Source organism: Schistocerca cancellata, chromosome 2, assembly GCF_023864275.1.
Source record: "Schistocerca cancellata isolate TAMUIC-IGC-003103 chromosome 2, iqSchCanc2.1, whole genome shotgun sequence".
Lineage (NCBI taxonomy): Eukaryota > Metazoa > Arthropoda > Insecta > Orthoptera > Acrididae > Schistocerca > Schistocerca cancellata.
Window position 1 is genome coordinate 464,181,814 of NC_064627.1, and position 18,518 is coordinate 464,200,331.

The window sequence follows — 18,518 nt, forward strand, 5'->3', positions numbered from 1 at the left end:
AGTTAGAGCTAATTGCATGGGACATTCCATTCCGGAAATTGCTAGGGAATTCAATATTCCAAGATCTAAAGTGTCAAGACTGTAGTTTGGATACCAAATTTCAGGTGTTACCTCTCACCATGAACAATGCAGTGGCCAATGGCCTTCGTCTCTTAACTGAGAGCAGTGGTGTTTGGATAGAGCTGCCAGTGCTAACAGACAAGCGTCTCTGTGTGAAATAACCACAGGAATCAATGTGGAACACACAATAAACATATCCATTAGGAGAGTGTGGCAATATTTGGTGTTAATGGGCTATAGCAGCAGACAGTTGACGCGAGTGCCTTTGCTAACAGCACGACATCACATGCAGTGCTTCTCTTGGGCTTGTGACCATGTTGGTTGGACTCTAGCTGACTGGAAAAGCATGGCCTGGTCAGATTATTGCCAGTTTCAGTTGGTAAGAGCTGATGGTGGGGTTCAATTGTTGCACAGACCCTGCAAAGTCATGGACCCAAGTTGTCAACAAGGTCCTGTGCAAGGTGATGGTGGCACCATAATGGTGTGATCTGTGTGTACATGGAATGGATTGGGTCCTCTTGTTCAGCTGAGCTGGTCATTGACCGTAGATGGTTATATTTGGCTACTTGGAGACCATTTGTAGCCGTTCATGGACTTCATATTCCCTAACAATGATGTGCCACATCACCAGGCCACATTCTGGACAATTTGAGTGAATGATTTGGTCTCCCAGGTATCCCATCATGAATCCCATCAAACCTTTATGGGACCTAATTGAGAGATCAACCATGCAGAAAATCCTGCACCAGCAACACTTTCACAGTTGTGGATGGCTATAGAGACAGCATGGCTTAATATTTTTGCAAGGGACTTCCAGTAATTTTTTGAATCCGTGCCATGTCTAGTTGCTGCAATATGTGGGGTAAAAAAAGGTCCAACATGAGAAAAACAGGGGCAGCTAAGGATGGGGCTGGTAGCAGTGAAATAGATCAAGAAATTGAATATTATTTTTACAATCAGAGGCAAATTACTGAACTTACATATGACTGTGTTCTTGTGTTACATCATGATGGAATGTTTAAATATATATGTACCCTGCTGGGAGATGGAAGCTGTTCACCGTTGCATCTGAGGATGGGATTGGTAGCCCCAATATCGATCACGATGCAATGAAAAGAAACTGAAGATCATTATTACAGTGAGAGACAAATTTATTCTTAATCTCAACTGACTAGAATTTCTTTGGATTTATGACAGATCTTCCACCAAGATTCTGCTGCAATAGTCATTGAAGACTTCACACATTGGCCTTTAGACTACCAAACGTGTTTCCTTTAGCATCCTTCTTCTGTAGCTTTACGTTTTCTTGTACAGTTGTTGCACATCAGTCTCTGCTTCTTTAGAAGGTTTTTTGCAGCAGCTGTATACAGTGCACGGTCTCTCCCACAGAAACTGTTCTTCTAGGTACATATCTATCCGGTATTTGGTCAATTATTCTTTTAAGCTTGAGCCACCATTAATCTACTTGTTGTGCAACAGCTAAATGTTTAAAATTCCTCCTTGTTGTATGGCAGTAGTGCCTCTTTATCTAGTTTTCTAAACATATAAATCTCTCCGTGCGTTTATTAGTTGTCCTTTGTACTATAGTAATCAGTTTCAGCATGGACATCTTTAAAAAGAAATGGGTCAGTTTGTTGCCATTAGATATAATGTATGTGGTCCAGTCACATTAATGTGACCATAACCCATGTTTGATGTGAATGTGCAATAACTACAAACAGCAGATCGCAGCACTAGCAGTGGGGGATTCATAGAGTGTATCTGGGGAATGCAGAAAACAATGTAGCTGTAGTTGTAATGCAGAAATGGAGGTATTTATCTGCCATCCAAAACAGCCAGATCATTAGCTTTCAGACCAAGGGTGAAAGTATTTCCAAAACTGCTAAGTTTGTAAACTGTTTGTATACCACTGTAGTTAAAGTAGACTGTGCACAGCAAAATGGTGCTGTTCAAAACCAATGCCAAGACAATTGTGGTGCACCATCGGCCATAGATGATAGGCGTGAATGATGGCTACAGGGATGTGTACAAACAAATAGGTGTGCAACTGACCCAAATGAACCAAGAGGCTACTAACAGTGTCTCCTCAAAGACTGTTCAGTGGACTTTGGTGCATATGAGCCTCCACAGCAGGTGTCTGGATCGTGCTTCAATGCTAACTGCTGTTATCAATGAAGAAGGCTGAAATTTCTAAACCACTACTGCAACGGGACATCCACTGAGTGGCAACAGGTGGCATTTCAGATGAATCACATTTTATGCTCCATCAGACAGACTGCCATTGGTTTGTGCGGCATGAAACATTTGAAAGCAAACACCCTGCAACTATTGTTGGAAGGGTCCAGGCTGAAGGAGGAGGATGTTATGGTCTGGGGAATGTTTCTGTGTCATTGACTGCGTGATTTCATCATTCTGGAAGGCTCATTGACCAACACAAGTATGCAGCTATCCTTGATTGTTTTCCTTAACACAGTGGCTCTACCAGTAGGACTGTGCAATGAGTCACACAGCTTGCAGTGTACATGTGTGGTTCATAAAACATCATGGTGAGTTCACCATGCTTCCCTGGCTACCAAACTCTGTGGGCTTAAACCCAGTCAAGAACGTGTGGGATGACCTTTATAGGGCTGTTTGGAGCTTTATCGGGCTGTTTGTGCCATGGATGCTTACCCGAGAAACCTAGTGCAGCTGGCCAGGGCAGTGCAGTTGGCCTGGTATACCGATGCCTCTTCTTTAGTATTTTTCTTCTTCTTGTGTATCCCAGCTTCTTGAAATCTCTTGTGAAGAGACATGATAACAAGTTCCTTAGTGGTATAGGACAATCAATGAAGTTACACAACAGTTAATAATTTAACTTTTGAAATTGCTGGTTTATTGGCATTTATGGAAAAAAATCTCTCCATACCCTCATGCTGTCAGTAAACTTCGAGTAACATTTTGTGTGTATAATGGGCCTTACTATGTCGCAAATCGTTCTAATGAATTAATTAAACTGCTTTACAGAGTTGCTAGGCAATGTAATCAACAAGGTGATACATGTCTCAATTAAAACTTTCTGTTCATTTTTTTTTTTTCAAAATCAGCAATTGTTTCAAATTTAATTTCCAACTTTGTGCATTAAGTCCAAATGCATTTGCAACTATTGTGCGTGATTTACTGGAGAGCTCGATCACACACTGGCATGTAACGTATTTCAAATTGAGCGCTGAGGGTTCAGTTTCCCCTAATGGGCTAAACGACTCTTTTGTAATAACATTATGTGTCTATCTCGTGTAAAGTTGAAATGAAACTGGATTTACTCTCCATTCGGGTCAAGATCACAAAATGAAATTCACTACATAGGTCAGCAAACTGTACAGTGCACCTTTAGCACCCTTAAGTGATAACTCATTTCAGAGTAAAAGCTGCAATAAAATTCACACTATTTTTATACATACCAAATTCAAAACAACTTTATATTAAACAAATAAATCATGGGATGTAATTATTAATTAAACATTTCTGATTCTGAACAAACTTCAAGAACTTGTATTTCATAATCAATAACATTTTATCACCTGAAAGAAATTATTAGTTTGTTAAAGCGGATTCAGATTACTGTCAACTCGTGTCTGGATGATGATGTCATGAATTGACACTTGCTTGGAGTGAACGAAATACCTGTACTGAAAAATACTGTCCGTTGAGTAATTCACTTGCTTTTATAACAAATTTGGTGCCCCATGCATCGCTACACTGGCTCCACATTCTTGTTGACACCATTCAGTCCCTCACTGACTCTTTCCCTGCAAGTTTCACTGTAGTTCGTGCTGTAGAAGATATTTATTCATGTTTTTGATGGGTGGTCACATTGATATGGCAGGACACTGTATCTCCATCTTGAGTGAGCTTACAATTATTGGTGTGAGTACTTTCCAGAGAAGGTATTTAGCATTGTTTTGCAAGGTGTCTTGACACACTCATTACTTCTAAAACTATAATTATTCCAGTAAATTATTCGATAGCGAAAGTTTCCTGCCATGATGAAATTTTTGTTGTTGTGGTCTTCAGTCCTGAGACTGGTTTGATGCAGCTCTCCATGCTACTCTATCCTGTGCAAGCTTGTTCATTCCCAGTACCTACTGCAGCCTACATCCTTCTGAATCTGCTTAGTGTACTCATCTCTTGGTCTCGCTCTACAATTTTTACCCTCCACACTGCCCTCCAATACTAAATTGGTGATCCCTTGATGCCTCAGAACATGTCCTACCAACCGGTTCCTTCTTCTAGTCAAGTTGTGCCACAAACTCCTCTTCTCCCCAATTCCATTCAGTACCTCCTCATTAGTTATGTGATCTACCCATCTAATCTTCAGCATTCTTCTGTAGCACCACATTTCAAAAGCTTCTATTCTCTTCTTGTCTAAACTATTTATCGTCCATGTTTCACTCCCATACATGACTACACTCCATACAAATACTTTCAGAAACGACTTCCTAACACTTAAATCAATACTCGATGTTAACAAATTTCTCTTCTTCAGAAACGCTTTCCTTGCCATTGCCAGACTACATTTTATGTCCACTCTACTTCGACCATCATCAGTTATTTTGTACCCCAAATAGCAAAACTCCTTTACTACTTTAAGTGTCTCATTTCCTAATCTAATTCCCTCAGCATCACCCAACTTAATTCGACTACATTCCATTATCCTTGTTTTGCTTTTGTTGATGTTCATCTTATACCCTCCTTTCAAGACACTGTCCATTCCGTTCAACTGCTCTTCTACGTCCTTTGCTGTTTCTGACGGAATTACAATGTCATCGGCGAACCTCAAAGTTTTTATTTCTTCTCCATGGATTTTAATACGTACTCTGAACTTTTCTTTTGTTTCATTTATTGCTTGCTCAATATACAGATTGAATAACATCGGGGAGAGGCTACAACCCTGTCTCACTCCCTTCCCAAACACTGCTTCCCTTTCATGTCCCTCGACTCTTATAACTGCCATCTGGTTTCTGTACAAATTGTAAATAGCCTTTCGCTCCCTGTATTTTACCCCTGCCACCTTCAGAATTTGAAAGAGATTATTCCAGTCAACATTGCCAAAAGCTTTCTCTAAGTCTACAAATGCTAGAAACGTAGGTTTGCCTTTCCTTAATCTTTCTTCTAAGATAAGTCGTAGGGTCAGTATTGCATCACATGCTCCAACATTTCTATGGAATCCAAACTGATCTTCCCTGAGGTCGGCTTCTACCAATTTTTCCATTCGTCTGTAAAGAATTCAGGTTAGTATTTTACAGCCATGACTTATTAAACTGATAGTTCGGTAATTTTCACATCTGTCAACACCTGCTTTCTTTGGGATTGGAATTATTATATTCTTCTTGAAGTCTGAGGGTATTTCGCCTATCTCATACATCTTGCTCACCAGATGGTAGAGTTTTGTCAGGACTGGCTCTCCCAAGGCCATCAGTAGTTCTAATGGAATGTTGTCTACTCCCGGGGCCTTGTTTTGACTTAGGTCTTTCAGTCCTCTGTCAAACTCTTCATGCAGTATCATATCTCCCATTTCATCTTCATCTACATCTTCTTCCATTTTCATGATATTGTCCTCAAGAACATCGCCCCTGTATAGACCCTCTATATACGCCTTCCACCTTTCTGCTGTCCCTTCTTTGCTTAGAACTGGGTTTCCATCTGAGTTCTTGATATTCATGCAAGTGGTTCTCTTTTCTCCAAAGGTCTCTTTAATTTTCCTGTTGGCAGTATCTATCTTACCCCTCGTGAGATAAGCCTCTACATCCTTACGTTTGTCCTGTAGCCATCCCTGCTTAGCCATTTTGCACTTCCTGTCGATCTCATTTTTGAGACGTTTGTATTCCTTTTTGCCAGCTTCATTTACTGCATTTTTATATTTTGTCCTTTCATCAATTAAATTCAATATTTCTTCTGTTACTCAAGGATTTCTGCCAGCCCTCGTCTTTTTACCTACTTGATCGTCTGCTACCTTCACTATTTCATTCCTCAAAGCTACCCATTCTTCTTCTACTGTATTTCTTTCCCCCATTCCTGTCAATTGTTCCCTTATGCTCTCCCTGAAACTCTGTACAACCTCTGGTTCTTTCAGCTTATCCAGGTCCCATCTCCTTAAATTCCCACCTTTTTGCAGTTTCTTCAGTTTTAATCTACAGCTCATAACCAATAGATTGTGGTCAGAGTCCACATCTGCCCCTGGAAATGTCTTACAATTTAAAACCTGTTTCCTAAATCTCTGTCTTACCATTACATAATCTATCTGATACCTTTTAGTATCTCCAGGGTTCTTCCACGTATACAACCTTCTGTCATGATTCTTGAACCAAGTGTTAGCTTTGATTAAGTTATGCTCTGTGCAAAATTCTACCAGGTGGCTTCCTCTTTCATTTCTTAGCCCCAATCCATATTCACCTACTACGTTTCCTTCTGTTCTTTTTCCTACTGTCGAATTCCAGTCACCAATGACTATTAAATTTTCGTCCCCTTCACTACCTGAATAATTTCTTTTATCTCATCATACATTTCAGTTTCTTCATCATCTGCAGAGCTAGTTGGCATTTAAACTTGTACTACTGTAGTAGGTGTGGGCTTCACGTCTATCTTGGCCACAGTAATGCGTTCACTATGCTGTTTGTAGTAGCTTAACCGCACTCCGATTTTTTTTATTCATTATTAAACCTACTCCTGCATTACCCCTATTTGACTTTGTATTTATAACCCTGTATTCACCTGACCAAATGTCTTGTTCCTCCTTCCACCGAACTTCACTAATTCCCACTATATCTAACTTTAACCTATCCATTTCCCTTTTTAAATTTTCTAACCTACCAGCCCGTTTAGGGGATCTGACATTCCACACTCCGATCCGTAGAACGCCAGTTCTCTTTCTCCTGATAACGACGTCCTCCTGAGTAGTCCCCTCCTGGAGATCCGAATGGGGGACTATTTTACCTCCGGAATATTTTACCCAAGAGGACACCATCATCATTTAATCATACAGTAAAGCTGCATGCCCTCGGGAAAAATTACAGCTGTAGTTTCCCCTTGCTTTCAGCTGTTCGCAGTACCAGCACAGCAAGGCCGTTTTGGTTAGTGTTACAAGGCCAGATCAGTCAATCGTCCAGACTGTTGCCCCTGCAACTACTGAAAAGGCTGCTGCCCCTCTTCAGGAACCACATGTTTGTCTGGCCTCTCAACAGATACCCCTCCATTGTGGTTGCACCTATGGTACGGCTATCTGTGTCGTTGAGGCACGCAAGCCTCCCCACCTACGGCAAGGTGCATGGTTCATGGGTGAAATTACTATTGGGAAAGGTAGTATTAGCAATCTGAGGTTTTTTCAGAAGTTTTTGGTAACTTCTGTGGGCTGTCTGTTGGTCAACAGAAGAACCCAATTATAAATTTATTCCAGCCCTCATTTCAGAATCTTGTCCAAACAACCTCCCAGGCAGCTTCAATTTCTATCTTGGTGCATCTGAGTTTCTTCTTTCTATTAAAAACCCAATGTTTTGACCTGATCTGTGGGGGCATTTTAAAGGGTATCCTAACTTCTTTCAGTGTCCAATTCACACTCTGGCTCTTTACTGACTGCAGCAAAATTCCATTTATGTGTACTCCTGTGCAGTTCCATAACTTCACATGCTTTGAATACCCAGGCACAATTGGCCATTGTCAGCTGCTGTCATCCACCATTGCTATCACCCCACAGTGGAAGACTTGTACACACAGTTTAACAAAAACTCATACACACAGCCGGCTACCTATGCTGGGATTTGAATCACCACCAACAACAAAAGCAAGGCATCATAAAAACATTGGCAGATAGGACAAGGAGCATTTAAGATCCAGAGCTGCTTGACACAGAATTAAAACACCTCACCAATGTGTTGCTTAAGAATGATTATTCATCCACTGAGGTAAAGAGAGTGTTAATGCTACTACACAAAAATTGTGGTGATGCACAAGTGTCATTGAAATCAGAAGTTATCCTGCCTTTCATTAAGGATGTTACTGACCGCATAGGAAAAATCTTGACAAAATGGAACGTTGTGGTAATCTAGAAACCCACTCAGGAGATGTAGGATCATTTAAAATTTGCCAAGGGTGCTCCCAAACGTCTGGAAAATGAAAGAGTTTATAGGAGTCAATGTAGTTGTGGGGAGGTATATGTGGATGGTACAAAAAGAACAGTCAAAAAATTACTAGAAGTGCACAAGGGTGACTGTAGGAGGGAGAGACTGACATAGGAGGGAGAGATTGACAAATCAGCTGTTGTGGAATATGCTTTTCAGCCAAGAGGCCACCACATTTAATTTGATAGAACTCAAATACTGGCAGCCACAAGTTGATACCATGAAAGTCTGTACAAAGAGACCAAAGAGATTGTAAAACACACCAGGAATTTCAGTAGGAAGGAGGAGTGCTTAAAATTAGATGACATCTGGATCCTGGTGCTGGAGAAGATATGTACAGGTCTTCCAGTATGGGATAATAGCAACAGTGGTGAAGGCAAGTGACAATGGCCAATGGTGCCCAGGTATTCAAAGCGTGTGGCTTCATGCCACTGCACAGGAGCACACATGAATGGAATTTTGCTGCAATCTGTAGTGAGGCAGGGTGTGACTTGGACATTCAAAGCAGCTGGGATCCCCCTAGAAGATGATCTACACAGATGGGGATGAAATGTTGGGTTTTAATGGAAACTCTACCTGACCGCAACATAATGGCCCAGAATATTTTATTAATTATGATACAGACACCTGCACTTTTGTTGTTCACCTCTCTCAATAAATATTATTTTTTGTATGACCTGTAGTGTGTTGAGTGGTGATTTTATGTGTTCACAATTAGTAAATAATAATTCATCTGTAGACAATTTCTTGGTCACTAGCATATCATTTGTATTCATTTGCAGGGGATCCCATTCAGCAAACAGATCCCATTTCTATAGGTTCTCACCATGTCCTACCCTGGTCGAGGAAAATGTGGTACATGTAAAAACTGATAACATGAAGTATTTGCAGAAAAGGTCCCAATCCCATATTCAGCGTGTCTCATACTACTAAAGTGTATTCTCTTCAGTTCCTGTCTTGTCGCCCTAATGAAATTTATCATGAATAACCTGTCATTACTTGATAAGAATAATGATGTCCATACCTACAATACTAGAGGGAAAACGATCATTATTAAAACTGTCATTGGCTGAGAAAGGAGTTCAATACTCAGCAACAAAAATATTTGCTCATTTTCCCAATGACATAAAAAAGGACTAAAATAATAATGTGTTCCTTAATGTTAACACTAATTATGTATCCTTGTCCTGTAAACTGACTTATTCCACAGCATTTCAATAAAAGAATTGGTAACTACCATTTATGTTTTGCACTAGCCACATTTCTCTTAAAATGCTCAATTTATGTGTGCACATGCAAGGCTGATGATTTTCTTACAAACTCAGAAACAAAGAAAACATGTACCATGAGTTACATGCTTGTTTACATGTGACACAAATTGAGCAATGAGGTATTTATATTGTTTATTTCTTGAATTAACTTGACCTTAAATTGCAGTTGTAACAGATGTGTGGCAACGTCATTTATCCACTGCGCCAAAAACAGCTGGTGAAAGCTGTAGCTGACAGATTTTTATCTTTGCCTTAGTCGGCTTGGTTACGAGTTGTTTATTCTTGTGAGTTTTTGATCTGTGCTTGGAAAATAAAATGTTATCTCATCTCATGAAAAAGCTGTTACTTCATAAAATATAAAGGCTCCCATAGTGGTGACCTCGAAAAATTGTAGCAGAAGCATAAAGAAAATATATATACCGACGAGAATAATGAATTCAGAGACAAAAGCATGGGGCAGTGGAATCAAGATTGAAGACTGCAGTCTGTTCGAGCAAGGATCGCGGTCCACGCCCTTTGATTCGCCACAAAACGGAACGACAGATGTTAACGCAAAAGATGGGAGTACCTACGCGCGACACGGAAATGTTAAGCTTTCCGCGTTCTGGCCGACGCGCCCCCAGCTTTGGTTTACGCAGGCTGAATGCTTATTTCGGCAGCGTGGGGTGTCTAACAACATTGACAAATTTAATATAGTGGTTTCACATCTAAATTTAGAAGTTATAGAGCAAGTAGAAGAAACCTTGTCGCAACAAAATTACTTTGTGCTAAAGGAAGCTCTCATACAGCATTATACGTTGTCACCAGATTTGCGACTACAAAAAATTTTCGCATATGAAGATTTGGGCGACAAGACTCCGTCACAAGTACTCAAAGCCTTACGTACATTAGCCAGCCTGGAACTCCTACCTGAAGAGTCTTTACATCTAATATGGCTTCATAAACTTCCTGCCAACATCCGTGCCGTCATTGCAGCAGAAACAGACTTACCATTGCAAATCTTAGCAAAAAAGGCAGACACCATCGCAAACACCTTAACCGAAGTTTCTGCGTGTTCTGAATTCAATTACAGCCAGGATAGAGGCCCAAGAACGTGTAGTGTGATGGAATCTGACGTCAGTGAGCCAGGAACATGCAATAATACTTCCCAACAGCAGTGCTCATCGACCAAACCCACCATACAGCAACTGGCAGCACAAGTGGCAAAATTCAACGTGCAAGTAACTTCACACCACCAGCAGCTACGAAGTCACAGTTGGAAAAGACGAAGAAATGCTATCCAACAGGATTTGACAGATCAATGGTGCTGGTACCACAGATGCTTCGGTAACACTGCCCGTCAATGTATTCAACCCTGCAGCTACCCAAACTTAAAAGGCGGGCATTAAAGAGCGCTAACGTTCGTCAACAACAACATAGGCGGCCGATTCATAGCGTGATTCAAAGAGGTGAAAACGCCACGGTATCTGCAGTCAACCAATCACACCAATTGTTCGTGTTGGACCTCTCTTCAGGTGAGAAGTTTCTGATTGACACAGGTTCAGAAGTCAGTGTTTATCCAAGAAAGAGAGGTGATATACTCACGACAACGACGCAACATGTGCTGACTGCAGCAAACAATTCCAGAATATCTACCTATGGTGAGAAACAGTTGGCATTACATGTGAATTCCAACTTCCATCCAAAATGGACTTTTGTGGTTGCTGATGTGCTGAGTCCTATAATTGGAACTACCGACTTATGCCCGACCTGGTTAACCGTCATTTGGTGACAGTTCCCACAGAAGGGATATTGCCTACTGCGTCTTCCATGTCGGTTCAAGTGCCGTGCGATGTGCCCGTGTCTTTCCGCACGAAGATTTCCGGCTCCTCTACCGCGTCATCTGCGTCGGGATATTGTGATACGATTTCGTATCCGCAACTAAGCGGGGCGCAAACGTGTGTGTCACGCAAGAAGACACCCAACAGTCATAACGATTCGTATACTGTAGGCAATATCAGAGCACTGTCGGAGGAATCACTTTTTCGTAAACTGCTTCAAGACTTTCCAGCACTTACCGAATCCATCAACGCAACCAGGAAATGCAGACACAATACTCAACATCACATCAGCACGACACAAGGTCAACCCATTGCCTTCCGCCCGTGGCGTCTGCCTCCAGAGAAGCTGCTCGCGGCACATGCTGAGTTCGACAGACTTCTAAAAACAGGTATTGTAAGTAGGTCTGATAGTTCATGGGCATCTCCAATTCACATGGTCCGTAAAAAAGACAATTCATGGAGAGTATGTGGAGACTACAGGGCGCTCAATGCCCGCACAATTCCCGACCGCTACCCAGTACCCAATGTGACTGATTTTAACAGTACGATTAGCAATGCCAAAATATTTAGTGTGATTGATTGCGCCAAAGCATTTTCACAGATTCCCATGGCTCCATCTGACATTAAAAAAACAGCAGTTATCACACCATTCGGTTTGTTTGAGTACAATTTCATGCCATTTGGCCTCAGAAACGCTGCCCAAACATGGCAAAGATTCATGCATGAGGTGCTTCGAGAATTACCATTCGTATTTTGTTATATGGACGACATTTTAGTATTCTCTGGTTCTGTATATCAGCATGTCGAACATCTGCGGCAGCTTTTCCGCCATCTGACAGAGTATGGCATAATTATTAACGAAACAAAGTGCACGTTTGGAAAACGCGAGGTTAAGTTCCTGGGATATTTGGTTTCAGGAGCAGGCCTGTCACCTTTGCCTGAGCGGGTTGAAGCAGTACAACAGATGCCCCTTCCCACAACTTACAAAGGACTTCGCAGATTTTTAGGCATGCTCAACTATTACAGACTTCACTTACCTAAATTAGCTGCCGCCCAAGAGCCACTCACAACGTTACTTGCTGGTAAAAATACAACAGGAAATCATAAAATTCCATGGAGTCCAGATGCTGAAGCAGCTTTCCATGACTTAAAGAAATGTCTTTCTCGGGCAACACTACTGGTACATCCAAGATTGAGCGCTCCTTTAGCGCTCATGATTGATGCGAGCCAAACAGCAGTGGGTGCAGCGCTACAGCAAGAAGTTGATGGCAGATGGCAGCCGCTCGCATTTTTCTCTAAAAACCTGACTCGACAGCAGCAAAAATGGAGTGCTATTGACCGTGAGTTGCTTGCTATTTACTTAGCCATAAAGCATTTTCGCACATCTGTCGAAGGGAGGCACTTTGCAATTTTTACCGATCACAAGCCGTTAGTAGCTATATTTCAACGAGACACAGAGCTCAATTCACTACGTCAGTGCAGGCAAGTCGAGTACATTGCACAGTTCACAACTGACGTGCGTCACATTTCAGGAAAAGACAACCTGGTCAGAGATTGCCTGTCTAGGAATTGTGCCAGTTTAAATTCAATTCGTTGGACCGAGTTAGCGTCTAAACAACAAGAAGATCCTTTCTTGCGCCATCTAATAGAGGAACAGAGAACTGTGCTGCAGCTCAGACACGTGTCTGTCCCAAATGTTTCAGACGGAATTTGGTGTGATGTAGCAAAAGGAAAGGAGCGACCTTACATTCCAGAACAATATCGTCACGAGATTTATAGTGCACTACATAATCTATCACATACAGGAGTACAAGCTACACCCAAGTTAGTTTCCTCCAAAGTAGTGTGGCCCGGAATACAAAAAGATTGTCATGCATGGGCGCGTGCATGCCTAACATGCCAGCGTAATAAAATCGGCAGACATGTCTTTGCACCTATTGCTGACTTCCCGACGCCATCTGCAAGATTTTCACATATACATGTGGACATTGTGGAACCGCTATCATGCTATTCAGAACAACGCTATTTGCTCACAATCATTGATCGTTTTACCAGGTGGCCAGAAGTAGTTGTAATACAAGACATTTCTGCGGAGTCGGTTGCAAAAGCACTGTTGCATTCATGGTTCTCCAGGTTTGGCGTTCCACAAAACATAACAACAGAATGCGGAAGGCAGTTTGAAAGTCAACTTTTCAATGAGCTTTTACTACTGTGCGGGTGCAACCACCTACGCACCACAAGCTATCATCCATCTAGTACTGGAATGGTGGAACGACTACACTGCACGCTCAAAGCTGCATTAATGTGTAGTTCCATGTCATGGCCTGAAGCACTACCACTGGTCCTACTCGGATTGAGAACGGCCGTGAAGGAGGACTTACATTGCTCTTCCGCAGAATTGGTTTATGGCGAGCAATTGAGGGTTCCTGGAGAATTTATCGTTCCAGCATCTACACAGACGTTCGCCCCTGAGCTATGCATGCAATTCGTGAGACAACTCAGCGATAGAATGAGAAACATCAAACCCACTAACCCTGTCAGACACAGAGACCGGAGAGTGTTTGTACATAAAGACCTGCAAGCAACGTCCCACGTGTGGCTTAGGGATGATACGGTGCGCCCGCTGCTTGTTTCGCCTTACTCTGGACCATACAGGGTAATCACAAGAGGAAGCCACAGCTTCAGAATCGATAAGGATGGTAAAGAAGAGACAGTCTCAATTGAGCGGCTTAAGCCTGCTTACACCGAAGAGGGTACACTCCTTCCTCGGTCTGCAAAATCACCCTCAAACGTGGAGGCCAAAGAAACAGCAGATAGTCTCGCCGAGCCCTCGGTTTCAGAAGAGGACAACGAAGCAGCAAGTGCAGAACAGGAGCAGCCATTGCCTGCACCAGATGAGAGCTGGTAGAAAAATCAAGTGCAAGTTTCCCCACATACCTGGTGCACCCGGTTTCAAAAGGAGGGGGGCTGATGTAGCAACGTCATTTATCCACTGCACCAAAAACAGCGGGTGAAAGCTGTAGCTGACAGATTTTTATCTTTGCCGTAGTCGGCTTGGTTACGAGTTGTTTATTCTTGTGAGTTTTTGATCTGTGCTTGGAAAATAAAATGTTTTCTCATCTCATGAAAAAGCTGTTACTTCATAAAATATATAGGCTCCCATAGATGTTTAACTATCTTACCAAACCTTCTAATATCAATTGTTGTAAACATTTTCAAATATTTTATTGAACTTCATAATAAGCCATGCCATTTTAGGGGGTAGTTAAATATGCTATGTGCAGTTTATATTACTGAGTACTATTTTCTTTATTGTTTGGTAGTATTTCCTTCTTTCTTTAGTTATTTTATCTATTTTCTTTATGACCAAGTTTCACTGGTTGATGACCTTGTTTCCTGACAGTTATTATCTTTGCTTGTGATTGTTTTTCTTTGTCTGGTAAACATGTTTCTCCAGTCTTTTACCTCTTTTTCATTGGGTCATGTTACATTTTTGTTCTCTGATCAGCTAAATCCTGTTGTTGAGAGTCTTATTTTCTTTGATCTTTACAACTTGTTTACCAACGAAATTATTATCAGCAACAAAGTCATGTCTTATTTCACATTCACTCATGTATATTTTTATTTGTTAGTATGAACCTCTGCTCATGTTTATCTTTTATGCCAATGTTATTCATTAAATTTTTTTACTAAGTCTCTCTATAATGTTTTAGCAGACCCACTACTTCTAACTGTTAGTCAGTCTTTCCAGTGTGGGTGCTTGCTTGTATACGAGTGTAGACAGAAATACACTCCTGGAAATTGAAATAAGAACACCGTGAATTCATTGTCCCAGGAAGGGGAAACTTTATTGACACATTCCTGGGGTCAGATACATCACATGATCACACTGACAGAACCACAGGCACATAGACACAGGCAACAGAGCATGCACAATGTCAGCACTAGTACAGTGTATATCCACCTTTTGCAGCAATGCAGGCTGCTATTCTCCCATGGAGACGATCGTAGAGATGCTGGATGTAGTCCTGTGGAACGGCTTGCCATGCCATTTCCACCTGGCGCCTCAGTTGGACCAGCGTTCGTGCTGGACGTGCAGACCGCGTGAGACGACGCTTCATCCAGTCCCAAACATGCTCAATGGGGGACAGATCCGGAGATCTTGCTGGCCAGGGTAGTTGACTTACACCTTCTAGAGCACGTTGGGTGGCACGGGATACATGCGGACGTGCATTGTCCTGTTGGAACAGCAAGTTCCCTTGCCGGTCTAGGAATGGTAGAACAATGGGTTCGATGACGGTTTGGATGTACCGTGCACTATTCAGTGTCCCCTCGATGATCACCAGTGGTGTACGGCCAGTGTAGGAGATCGCTCCCCTCACCATGATGCCGGGTGTTGGCCCTGTGTGCCTCGGTCGTATGCAGTCCTGATTGTGGCGCTCACCTGCACGAGGCCAAACACGGATACGACCATCATTGGCACCAAGGCAGAAGCGACTCTCATCGCTGAAGACGACACGTCTCCATTCGTCCCTCCATTCACGCCTGTCGCGACACCACTGGAGGCGGGCTGCACGATGTTGGGGCGTGAGCGGAAGACGGCCTAACGGTGTGCGGGACCGTAGCCCAGCTTCATGGAGACGGTTGCGAATGGTCCTCGCCGATACCCCAGGAGCAACAGTGTCCCTAATTTGCTGGGAAGTGGCGGTGCGGTCCCCTACGGCACTGCGTAGGATCCTACGGTCTTGGCGTGCATCCGTGCGTCGCTGCGGTCCGGTCCCAGGTCGACGGGCACGTGCACCTTCCGCCGACCACTGGCGACAACATCGATGTACTGTGGAGACCTCACGCCCCACGTGTTGAGCAATTCGGCGGTACGTCCACCCGGCATCCCGCATGCCCACTATACGCCCTCACTCAAAGTCCGTCAACTGCACATACGGTTCACGTCCACGCTGTCGCGGCATGCTACCAGTGTTAAAGACTGCGATGGAGCTCCGTATGCCACGGCAAACTGGCTGACACTGACGGCGGCGGTGCACAAATGCTGCGCAGCTAGCGCCATTCGACGGCCAACACCGCGGTTCCTGGTGTGTCCGCTGTGCCGTGCGTGTGATCATTGCTTGTACAGCCCTCTCGCAGTGTCCGGAGCAAGTATGGTGGGTCTGACACACCGGTGTCAATGTGTTCTTTTTTCCATTTCCAGGAGTGTAGAATTACTGTTTAATAATATATTGTGAAATAAAACACAGAGTAAAATACTTTTGTTGTCATGTATTGTGACTGATTACCAAGTACATCGGTGGAATATACATTGGCCATCTGATAGCCTGTGAAAGACTCTCACACAAACAGCTTCCGAAAGCCAATAATGCAGACAGACAGACGTCATGGCTCATGCGCCACTTCCTTTTACATAAATCAAAACACTTGAACATGTTACTGAATTTATGATTCACAAAATAACAATTAAAAGTCATGAGATAATTTTGGTTACATGTATCGAAAATGAGCCACATACTGCCTTATGAGTTCTGATCTGTATTTTGGTTTGTTCTCAAGCAGAGCTATTGTTTTAGATGACCGTAATAAATAAACATCATAGCTTTTCGGAAATAGAGGACAGGTAAATTTTCAAGAATATGTAGTGCAACATGACTGCATAGTTTATATCACAAAATTTCAAAGTTGGATTATTAAGAAATGGCTTATTCCCCACATTTGCTAATACAAATTGAGTAGTATTTGCAAGAACTCATGGTTAAAAATGCCCTTTTTAAAGGGTAGCTTACTACTGGAACTGGGTATAGACATAACAGTATAAAGTCCAGAAAGTTAAAAATTCAAGCTAAAATGATGTCTTCAGAGGATGTTGACATGAGGAAGGAATTTCAGATAGGTGAGGGAAGGTAGTCCCATTTGAATACCCCTGAAGAGGTTTTATTAACCAAAAGTTAGCAAAATGCTTTTCTATAACTCTGAAGGTGGAATGTAGTAAGTTTGGAAAAGAATTACAATCCAGTACCCAGAGGTACAAAATATATGCGTAAATAACAAAAATAGTAAGATACAGGTAGTGTGAAGCACCAAAAATATTAAATCATTATTATATAAGAGAAATCATGGGTATTGTGTGTAACATGCAAAACATATGAAATTATAAAGGTATAGCATTAATATTGTGTAACACTTTAGAAACAAACAATTTGAAATACAAAAATTTACAGAGGTATGAGGTATTGATTACAACAAAACATCCTAAAACCATATATAAGATATGCCCAAGGTGTGAATCAAAACAAAGTTTAAAAACATGTAACATAGGATTCCTATCTAAGTAATACAAGGTACACTTTCACATTTATTGTGAAATTTCATTTTCCTACTTAAGTTATTTCTTCTGGTGGGATAACCAGTTCAGTGTGGCATTTTGGGTAACACTGTTTCTTCAGTACCTGAAACCACACACTATATAACTTTCCATCCTAATGGATGACATGACTTGCTATTAATAAAAGCTTTTGTCATTTATGTACATTTATGATAATGATTTTCTATTTAACTCATTTTTCACTTTAGTGTGTAGTTCTCAAAAGGGGTCATTTCACCACAGAACTAGACAAAACATGTATTGTAGTTAGAAATAGCATATAAGTAATAATATCAAGATGTTGACTTAGGTACGCATAATCACCATGTTATACATCACATTAATATCCTAACATTGGATAGTTTTCCTCCTCCTGTATATACAGAATTTCACAGGCAAAAGACAAGTCTACTATGAAAGCAAACAGGTAGGCCAGCATTGACCTCACAACAGTCCAAACAGGAAATTCCTGTGAGACAAAACCCTTGCTCAGCCTGAAACCTATGTAACATGTCAAGTGTGACTCTAAGCCAACAACAGATGTAAGTGTAAGATAAAAAATCATATGTAATGACTGAGTATAAAGTGTTTAGACCAGAATTATCATCTTTGTGTTATATGAGTACATTCTCAACTTGTGTATATTAATCTTCAATCTGCTTTTCATGATACACAGCATCACAGTGTCATCTTGAAGTTTATTGCAAAACATATATATTTTTTTAAAAAAAGCTATATGTCATAGCAGTAAACTTAACTGTAAATCCTAGATTTTCCATATAATACTTAGAATCCAGTATGTTCATATATATATATATATATATATATATATATATATATATATATA

At 41.6% G+C, this 18,518-nt stretch overlaps 1 protein-coding gene across 1 annotated transcript in view; it reads left to right on the plus strand.

The window, feature by feature from the left end:
- LOC126161972 (cytoplasmic dynein 2 heavy chain 1) overlaps positions 1-18,518 on the plus strand; it is a 778,966-nt gene that overhangs the window by 594,997 nt on the left and 165,451 nt on the right.